Consider the following 11,598-nt stretch of genomic DNA (forward strand, 5'->3'; position numbering starts at 1 on the left):
ATTTATGTTTGTCATTAGCGAGCATCCCAATAAATTAACAATTTCTTGAAACCAAGAATAAATCCAAAACTTAAAAAGGAGATTTAAAAGTTGAACCTAAGTATGCAATACAATAAAAGAATTCATACTATGATTGAAATCAAACAAAAATAGATTGTACACAAAAAATATTATTTGTATATCAAAAAATCTATAAAGGACTACATCCAACCTTTGATAGAATTTAAAAAACATGAAATTTCTAGGTTATATTTTGCAAGGGACCACCAAGTTTTAAATAAATATTTATATTACTAAAAAATGGAATGTTAGTAGCTATAAAAACAATAGATGAAGTAAATAAACAAATTATATTCTCAAAACTCTTTATGGCCAACAATGAAAATTGGGGAAATACAAATGTTTGAGGCTTAATCTTTATTTTGGGCGATGCTTGCAATAAACCTAATTTGAAATGTTTATTTAGTAACTTTAAATTAAATGTATTTTTTTTTATATTTCTATAATATATTAATTAATAATTATTAAGCGGTTATATGCCTCTTTATATATATGTAAATGTATATAGACATAAATATATACGAATGCATACATACATATATGTGTGAAAAATATTTCCCTCTTAAATTAAAAATTAAATATTTTTCAATAAATTATTATTTTATTTTTCAAAAATATCATTTTAATATAAATTTATCTATTAATTAATAACGAAATATTTTAAATGCATATTTATAATTTACATATATATATATATATATATATATAGATATATATATATATATATATATACATATACATATATATATATATATACATATATATATATATATACATATATATATATATATACATATATATATATATATATATATATATATATATATATATATATACATATATATATATATATTTTAATAATCATTTTATTAATTTAATTATACTTAATTATTATTAATAATAATAAATATATATGTTTTAAAATATAAAGCATACATATTTTAAATAATATAATTTATAATAAATTATAAAAATCTTCTTAATAAACCAGAGGCATCAAGCAATCTTTTTTTCATTCAAAAAACTGAAATGAAACATTAGTAATATCAAGCTATGTTAAGGGTTCTTTATAAATATGAGAATTTTACAAGTTAAAAAAAAAATATTTCAAAAGAGATTCCATAATTGCATTATTAAGCAAACAATTTGCGATTATCCTTTAATTCTTCCAGAACCCAAAAATGAAAAAAACATAAAATCGCCAGACAACAAAGTTTAAAATAAATCAACCATAAAGAGCTAAAAGGAGGAACACAAAAAAATTAAGTCTAAAAAATTTGTCAAACAGTTCACGGACGTCCATACCCCATTCCACAGCTCCCATTTTCGCACAGGCTGTGAAGATATTGACAAGGGTTTTTCACTGCCAATAGCATTTGCTTGAAAGTTTTTAAATGCTTTTCAAAAGACGCATTTTGTGTATATCCTGCAATCATACGAGATAAAAATCATAGCCGCAGTCACCGCTGAGTCGGCTTGCTGCATTTCTCGAATCCATGTGATGGCAGCAAGATGCTCCCATTTGACACAGGGTGGGATCACGTTGGGAAATATAAAATGACTACAAGCTGTGATCAAACATTTATTAGCATCCACCAAAATTCAGGCGGGATAAATGTTTAAATTTGAGTGTTCACGGAGACGGAAATGGAAACGGAAATGGACAGGAGCAGACCTTGACAAAGGTAATGGGTCCACAATTGCCATGCAAGCACGGTCAAAGGCTTAGTGTGTGATGTTTAAGCCATCCCAATAATTTGCACAATCGTCCATCGGAAGTAGAGGAAAGAGAATGTATTCTTGAGAATCAACAAGTAGAGTTTGGATCATTTTGTCCTAAACATTTAGAGTTGTTTTAGATAGAACAACTTTTTATTCTTTGCAAGGGTTGAACTACAAGGAAACGTCCTTAGACCTTCTTTCTCCATGAATTACAACTCATGGATCATGTGATAGTTCTAATGGAACCAGACTATAAATTCATGGTATGGATTTTTCAATATAGATTTTTACTTCTAGACATTATTTTCATTTAAGAAATTATCAAGATTGTCAAGTTTCTATTTGTCATTTGTGTGTCGTTTTTCTTGCTAGATAATATCATGTCAATAATAATCATATCTAAGGTTGAGATAGTATAGTAATTTACAATGATACAAAGTGGTATCCCCATTATATTACCAGCAATTCCATGACTTATCTAATAGAGCTTTGAGGGTTTTTTTTTACATAGATAATAAATCAAGATTCAACATTGATAACATTCATTCCTTGATAATGTAGCAAAAAGGAGGTTACTTTGGTGATGACTTGTAGATCAACTACCATTAAGCCAGTGTATCTGTAATCGTGACTTTAATATCCAGATGAGATGGCATCAAATAATCAAGGACACTTACCCCTAAGATGGACAACTAGCAAAAGAAAGATATTGTCCCATATGCACAATAAATTGGGCACTTATGATCTCAATCTTGAATACTAAAAAGTATCTAACATTTGGTATATGTCCCAATTTTACATAATAGTTCTTAAATGATAATTAAGCAACTTGGTTGTTCTATAATGGCCATACAACAATATTTCTCTTTTGCCAATTGTTACTCAATTTTGATGAAACTCTTACCAAATTGAGTTCAAGTTTTTATCACTTACTGATTTTCTTCTAGATTGAAAGAGGAATTATAACATTGAATATTGGGAAGACTTAATTCTATTTAAACACAACTTCGCTTCATCATAGTCTTGCATTGTCCACATTTAATGTTTTTGGAACTTGGTACCATATTTGAAAGGGGATATTGGGTGGGTTGAATGGTGGTTTAATGTCATCACCTATATTACCTATTTCTTGAGACTGTTTAGTTACCAAATAGCAAGGATATTACACAAGTCATATATGGATATGTCCTTAGAGATTAGTTGATTATCAAATTGTCTCAAAGTGGCACCTTTTCATAATCCCTTATAAATTCAAGTAGCTTACTAGTGCCAACTTATAGATGTGGTCCTATGTAGGCTTCTTAAAAATCAAGTTGTAGCTCATGACCAACTCTTATATTTAGAGGAGCTCTGCTCATCTACATTTTGGTACATTTTGTTATGGCTGATGTTAACCAATCTAGTCACAATATATTTTTCTCACATTAACATATTAATATTAAAAATTGATTTTACAATTGTTGATGAGTGTACATTCAAAATATTTTTTAAAATTATAATGGCATAAAATTATTCAAAAGACAATTGAACTTCTTTTACTTTGAAGATTTTTTTCTTAAAATAATATAATAATATTGAAAATTGATTGCAACTAGTGATGAGTCAGCTACATTCAAAATAATTATTAATATTATAATGACACATAAAATTATTTAAAAGTTTTTAGTCTTTGACAATTACATTAACTATAGTCTTTCGCATGTGGAATGTGACCAGCATTAAATAATCATTCATTGCTATAATCTTAAAAGCACATGAGTGTATGCACTACTAAAAGAATATCCAAGTAAACTTTGGTCTAAATATATTATGTATTTATACAAGTTTAAGATTTATCATTTATAGACTTGAAAATTGTGACTTGTTTAAGTGACTCATTTGAAATCATGAGACCTTTTAAATAGAATCCATATATTAATATGACGTTAGAGAGTCATATGTTATTTAAAGCAAAATTATTTACTTTTCTAAATAAGATATAATTGCTTTTAACTTACAGAATTGAAACTTAAAACTTCTCTTGTGACCCTCTATTTATAATATAGTTAGATTCACATTGTATATCCATATGTCACAACCAGGAATGCAAAATTGTGCATTGCCAATTCAAAACTTAATGAAACCATAACTATTTAAGACCTTCATACTACAGGGATGGGCATATGGTTGAACACACGTTGTAGGAACACAAGCTTCGAAACGTCACTTCTGGGAGTCGAACCCTGCGCGCGAGAAAGGGTTGTAATGCCAGTATGATAGCCAGAGTAAGAAATGTTAAACAAAATTGAAGAAGTCCAGTAATCTTCAGTTAATGTACTTCACCATGATTGTACTCTCTAACAAGAAGAAACTACTGGCTGTCAAGGGTGAGATTTTAAAGGAGAAAGAGAGAGATTAGTTGGTCAGTTTTGGTGAAGATGGGCATTCACAGCTGCCTTGGCATTCTTTTTCACCAGAAAGTGCTGAAGAGAATTCTGTTGAGCAAGTGGAAAGTTTGCTGCCACAACTACATGATGTTAGTAATATTTTGTTTTATTAAATATATTAAGAAAGGAAAGAAGAGAAGATATTTATTTTCAGTCAATTAAAAGAGATAATCTGCTTTCAGAATTCTGTCAGAAAAATTTGGTGTGATTTACCAGGCTTTTGTGTGATAGAGGGTTGGCTCTGATCAGTGTGGTCCACTGAAGACATTTTTCCTGCACATGTAGTGGTGAGAATTTGATGGGTAAATGAGGATGTGGAACTACTTTCTCTGTTAGCCATCACCATTATGGCTTCTGCCTGCATCCATTCAAGTAATATATATGAATTCCCATATATACAGTCTTTATGTAATGTTTGATTGGAAATCAACTGCATAGCCCATCTTCATATGAGCTCTAATTAATACTGTCACTCAATTTCTGTGGAAGAAAAAAATGAATTTTTTTGAAGTTTATGGATGGGTTTACCAGGTCTGGAGACACTTCATAAACATTGACTGTTCCAGCATAGAAAATCGTGGGTTGGCTGTACTGCTGTTGGTGCTGGTTGTCTTGTGTTGAAGGAGACCTGCTAATCCATCAAAACAAGGAATGTATTGGAAATTGAATCTAACAATTAATTAATTCATCCTAAAAAAGCAAGATGTTGAAGGAAAACTTTTGTTTTGCAGAAGATCTTGGTGTGTGAGTTGAGTTTCAGATATTCAAACTCTTTCTTGGATATGAGGGTGATTTGGGCATGAGATTTTGTTGGGTATATTTGGATACAAAATAGATCTCATCATTGAGTTTCTTTAGTCAATGAATAGGGTTACATTCAAATATATTCAAATATATAGGTAGGGGATTAGGAGATCAGATGATAGAACACTCCAACAACAGATAGAAAGTGTATCTGAATAATTAGGTTGTCCATGGTTGTTTGTATATTTGAAAAGAATCTATAAGATGATGGATTCCTTGTCTCACAAAATTAGAGATTGCAATATGTAAGATGGTTATTGTTAGGATAAATTAATTTTAGATTGGTTGGTATAAACATTGTGAAGAATCATAAATATTTTGGACTAAGTATTATGTAATATAGGCTATAAATTAATTATATATTTTATCCTGGATACATTGACCAAGATATTCTCTCTCTGTTATGCTGTTTTTTTTCTCTAAAGATTTGCAAACAATTTGAAAAAAAACAACATTTACCGGTTAAAACAACAAATTATTCAATCTAATCATCATAAACCACCTCCCACTCTAGGGTCTGTGGATATAAACAACTAAAAAAGAAACCAGGACTAGTAAATCAGATTCCTTAGAGGAGGAGAAGATTGAAACTGAATTCTGATGGAGTTACTTGTAGGAATCCAACAATTTTTGGACATGCATGTATGATAAAACATTGGGAAATAATGTTTGTCCCAATGTTTGTGTAGAAAATAATGAGGCTGAGACTGCTTCTTAGAGTCCATGCCTGTGGAAAAAAATGATTTAAAATAATAGTAATTGAAGAGGATTCCATGAATATAATTAACGGGTCTCTAAAAGCTTGAATTTATCAAGAAATCAGGAAGGTAGTAAGACAGAAACTTGAAACAACGGACATACTTCATCAGTCATTGTTGAAGGTGTGGAAGATAGAGGCCACAATCACAGTACTGCAGCATTCATGCAAATTGATATAATATAAAATTAATAAATAAACATTGCAGAGAAAATTTCAAGAACATTATTATTCTTTTTATCTATTTTTCCATATTATAATTTTTTTATATATATAAAGACCTTGATGAGATTTTGCTTCTAGAACAAATTACTCATTATTAGAAATTTCTTGCATACACAAGTACTTTTACTTGATCACAACTAATTGATGGGTGAACTTACCATTTATTCCAACAATTGTTTTACGAAGAGAACACGTTTGAAGACTCTCTCATAAGTTGTGCAATTGATTATCTAGAAGCTTTCATATTTAGTGATTCTATAAATGGATGTGATGGACTAGGCAAAGAATCTCTTCTCTAAACATTTGGACAGTGATAAATTAATATTAATTTAAAAGAGGGGTAAAAATTTATTGAAATTCAAAAAGAACAGTACAACAAAAGGGAAAGCAGAAAATACAGAGAGTTCTAATGAGCTTTATCCAGAGCAACAAGTTGTTCATTCCAATCTTACATATACTCGGACGCCCACTTAGCCAAACATTAATCAGTATTATTTCATGGTTGCTCTTTGTTGAGTAAATTTATTGTCTCAATCTTTTTTTTTTGAAAGATCTGGATCTTTTCAAAAACCCATTTACTTACTAAATACATTAATCAGCATTACCAACATCAAGAACAAGTTTACCCAGCTGATTGGACTAAAATAATAAACATGTGATGGGGTTTGCACTTTTACAGGATTCTAATGTAAGGAGATTATCATGATTCAGGCAGAAATTAGATCTTCAGGTGAAAATCACAACTGTTTAGAGTGGCTGTAATTGACTGTAAAATTGTATTCAAACCACCAAAATGCTGCCAAAAACCAGCAAAACTGACCACAGTTTAAGGAATGCTATTTTGCAGCACAAACATGATGACTTAAGACCCACATCACAAAAAAACACCTTGAGCAATCTTTAATCTATGTGGAATCGATAACAAAAATCATTTTAAAAAAAAGTTGAAATAGAAATACCTGAATACAGGAGAAATACTTTCCCAAATAGGAGAATGGAAACCAGGAAATGGGTTTTGGGGCACTGGTCTGTGTTTTGAGGAGCACAGAACAAAACCAGATCCAGATTACCCACTTCCCTTTCCCTTTTGAACCTCAACATAGACGTTGAGACAAATGTGCTTCTTCTTTCTCCTCATTCCCTCATGTCGTCTGTTTTTTTCATCATTTCACACGTCAATCTCCATTTCAGAATGTTTTGTTTTTTTCACTAACATTGAGTTTTGGTCAAAAGTGCTTATCTAATAAAAATATATTTTTTTAGTAGATTTCTGGATAAGATCGTGTGCGAGCACATGATCTTATCCAAAAATCTACTATAAAAACTTCTATAGATTGTGAAAATCTTATATCTTTAAAAATATATTTTATTCTATAATAAATTTTTCACAATTATATGTTTTTAATAGAAATGTGTTAAAATAAATAGTTCATATATCAAATATGCTTTACTTTTCTAGATTAATGAAGACAATATGGAGCCGTCATGCTGGGGTGGCTCAACACAACACTCCAGTGGTGGCTTCAAGCCTTGTAGACATGAGGAAGGATGAGAACATGCACGGCCTGCATAAACTATTATACCTTTAACAGAATAATGTTTGAACAAGACGTTTCTACAGTTCATAATAATTCTTAGAATTTTTTTTTCCATAAAAATTTAATAAATTATTTAAAAATTTGATGTTTTGGATTATATTGATCTATTATCAGAATTTGATTATCAACATCTGATGATAAATCATGTAGCATGGTCCAAAACATCAAATTCTAATCAACATCTGATTGATAGATTTTTTTTTGATCGATAAAGGAAGAGCCAGATTATATTATGAATATATAGAATTTACAGAGCAATAGTTTTAGCAGAGTCCCAAAAAGTGCATCCAATTCCTTCGTTTAGGAGAGAAGGAATACAAACAAACACTCCATATGAAAGTCTGAGAAAACCCTTAAAAAAGAGATTGAAGTCTAAAAGATAGAAGCTTACTGCCCTGTTTACAGAGATTATAACGGAGTAAACAAAAAAACGTTTGAGAGACATAACAAAAAACATAAGGGAGCTAGAGGGGCCTAGCTTGCAATTTCCTATTGAGCTTCAATTGACGGGTGCTCCTTCCTTGCTCGTCCACGTCCTCTGTGCGAAGGGCGACCTCTACCATGGCCAATTCCAGTCCCACGACGATCCCTGCAAGCACGACCCCTGCTAGCCTGTTCCAAATGTGGGTTTTCATCTTCTGGTTTCGAAGGCGGAATACTGTTAGAGTCTTGCAAACTGAATAAGGTCCTCCTCCCTTCCAAGGTCTTCTAAAATCTCTCCTAGAAACCGCCATTTGAGATAGCCAAGGCCAACACCCGCAAAAACTCTGTGCCTATCCAGATCCTTCCCTTTCAAGTCAAGCAGGAAGGGATAATACTTAATCAGTTCTCCATGAGCGTTGAAGAGGATTCTATCTCCTAGCCAAGGGGCCCCAGAATCATGAATTGCTTTGTTTAGAATTTCCTGGAGCTCTTGGGTAACTTCCTCTGGGAAGAGCTTCTTGGTGAGAGACCAGACTGCCTGCTTGGCGAGTTTTAGGTCAAGCAGGGAGGCAACAAACCTTGAGGAAATGCTGGTGTTGTCCCGAGGATATTCATCTCTGTTGAGGTGACCACTGCCCAAGATCATCTTCATAGCCAAAATGAGGGGAAAATCCGAGAAGAGGAGGAGACGCTTGAGCCTTAAGTCTGTGATTTTCTTGAAAGAAACTTGGCGCGTAGACGCCAAGAGAGAGATTGGAGTGTCAGCTCCAAAACAACAAGTGGGTCTGGGATACACGCTCATGATGAAGCCAAAAGGAGGGTCGGACGCCATGAGGGGTGAAGCAGGTTGATCAACAGAGAAGGAGAAGGACTCCGAGATAGAAAGTAGAGAGAAGGGAATGAATGCAGAATGCAGAAAATAAATGTGAAGAAGAAAGATGGCACACTATTTAAAGCCGAGTAATGAGGGTCGGGATTGCAATAAATTTGCCAGTGAAGGTGGTGGGGGATGTTTGTCCTTGTCAAGCCAACTCACCCGGACGGGCCACGCAGACCTTAAATTGATTTGACAATATGTCAGTGATCTCGAGAGGAGGATCGAAGAAGGCATAGGTCATGACTACGGCTTAGATGACGTGCTTAACTACGGGCCCACCCTCCCAAGAGAGGTGGGATAAAATTTGAATTGATATGACCGTTAAGCTTAACCACCATGGTGAAGTTTAAAATTAACCGTATAGCAAAATGATAAGGGCTACTACAAGATCCTAAAGGGAAACTCGCATCTGGTTGAACCTCAAGGACCCGAGCATGTCAATTGCAATGGTTTGAATGAAAAACAGAAGGATGCTCCTGATCCCAACCGTGGAGAAAAGATCCTTGGGCAGCTAATTTTGAGAGAGCATCCGCCTCTAAGTTTGCTTCTCTGTAGATGTGCTTAGCTTCATAATTGTCTATCTTATCTGATTGATAGATTTATATGATTCAAAACATTGAATTCTTATTAATTTCTGATGATACATCGTATGGTATGATCCAAAATGTTTAATACTTATCAACATCTGATTATAGATCATGTAATATGATTCAAAATGTTGAATCCTTAACATCTAATAATAGATCACGTTGTATAATCCCAGATGTCAAAATCTAAACTAACTCAACACAATCTGAAATTTAATAAAAGTTAGAGTCAATTTCAAGAAGCAAAAACTTTCACAGTCCACCTAATTTATTAAAAACATGTTTTAAATTATATGAATTAATTTGTAAAGATGGCTGAACTAACTAGTCTATCAGACATGTTTCGAGGCAAAAGTTATTAAATGGGTTGTTACTTCAATTTAATAAGAGAGAGAGAGAGATTGTTACGTGAAAACTACTTTGTTGGACGTCATGAAAGGTGAATTTGTTATGTTGCAGGTGCAAAATGCACAGGAAGAAATTCCCTCCCCATGGAACTAAAACTTATTTTTATTTCACGTGTGATTTATTCATTGTGACTCATTTATTTCTTTATCTTGAGCGAAAAAAATTCCGTACGTTTGACAAAAAGAACCAGAGCTTGCAGGTCAAAAGAAAAATATTATGATTAGAATTGTTTAAAGTTGAGTAGAACTTTTCTTATACCGTTATTTTCGACATATAAAATATATTTTATGATGCAAATGTTGTACAATTTATTGATGCTCTTTTTAGTCTAAATCTCTCTTAATTATGATTATCATACTTGTGAAATAAAAATTCATTTACTTACGTACGTGAAAAATATGCAAATTTAGTATAATGTATTGATGGCCTTTTGAATTTGAATATCTTTAAATGATTATGGGCATCATTCTAGTCTAGATTAGTTGTTTCTTTCAAAAGTTAATATGAATAATAAGTTAGTTGTCTACTTGTGTGAAAGGGTTAAAGAATAGTAGATAGATTCTTTCTTTTTATTTTAAAAATGTAAAATTTAATAGTATAATATATTTATAAGAAAAAATATAAAGTATATGTTTATGTATTGTTTAAGTTGTGTAAATTTTTACTTTTAAATTTTTTATTAAGAATATATATTCACACAAAATAGGTAGTTTTCATGATATATATGAATCGAGTAAAGATTATATATGTAAGAAATCATTAGTTGGAATGAGTCTAATAAAAGATCTTAGTTCAACAATGATGTGCTAAAAAATGGTTTGGCTACTAAAATCATAAGAATGGGCGACAAGTCAATATGTAACAATGTTAATGAGATCTTCTTGGTCACAAGCTATCAATTGACAAAACCAAGCAAACAATCATTGCTCAACTAGATTGCACCGATTCATTTGGTAAATCTATCAAAGGCGTTAGTAAATAGTGATACTCTAGATCTCCACTCCTTATGAGCGTTTCATCCTTGGTTGCTTCTCAATTAGGAGGAAATAATTTACTCAACCCTTTGTAGGAAGTAGAGGAAGGAGAATGTGTTCCTAAGAATCAACAAATAGAGTTTGGATCATTCTCTCCTAAAGATTTGGAATCAATTTAGGGGTACATGCACCAATTTGTGACATAGATATGGGGTCTTAAGATGCCACATGTTTTATGAATTCAACAAAGTTTGAACTTCAATGAGAAATTGAAGATACTTATGCTCAAAATTTGAAGATGCAACAAGAACAAGAATTGTAGTGCTCTAAATCTACTTTTTAAACTATTTTTTTTTTAAATGGTGGAGATTGAGGGTTTCAAAAAGGGGGGCCACACAAAGTGGTCCTCTTTTTATCAAAAAAAACAAACATAGTGTTTGTTTTGTCCCCCCTAAAATGTTAACTTTGATTTGGAATTTTAAAAACTACTCTAGTGAGAAATTAGCTAACACAATGCAGTTTATGTCTAATTTTTGAAATATGTCTATGATGTTTTACTAATTTGAGCATGTTCCCCCTAAATTTTTTGAAAACTAGTAAATTTTTAATTTTTCTTTTCTAAAACTCTAATTTGTTTCAAAATTTGATGAACAAGTTGAAAACTATACCCAAAATACCATATGTTGGTTTTCAAGAAAATGAACACACTAATAAAATAAATTAAAGATGAAAACCTT

General features: G+C 31.7%; 1 long non-coding RNA gene across 1 annotated transcript; it reads right to left on the reverse strand.

The window, feature by feature from the left end:
- Positions 1 to 3,822: 3,822 nt before the first annotated feature.
- On the reverse strand, positions 3,823 to 7,122 carry LOC131069651 (uncharacterized). The gene is made up of 4 exons (XR_009112181.2): positions 6,954 to 7,122; positions 4,737 to 4,836; positions 4,422 to 4,566; positions 3,823 to 4,279 (listed from the first exon to the last, which is right to left on the reverse strand). It is a non-coding gene; the product is annotated as an uncharacterized LOC131069651 (long non-coding RNA).
- Between the last annotated feature and the right edge of the window lie 4,476 nt (positions 7,123 to 11,598).

Source organism: Cryptomeria japonica, chromosome 11, assembly GCF_030272615.1.
Source record: "Cryptomeria japonica chromosome 11, Sugi_1.0, whole genome shotgun sequence".
Taxonomy (NCBI): domain Eukaryota; kingdom Viridiplantae; phylum Streptophyta; class Pinopsida; order Cupressales; family Cupressaceae; genus Cryptomeria; species Cryptomeria japonica.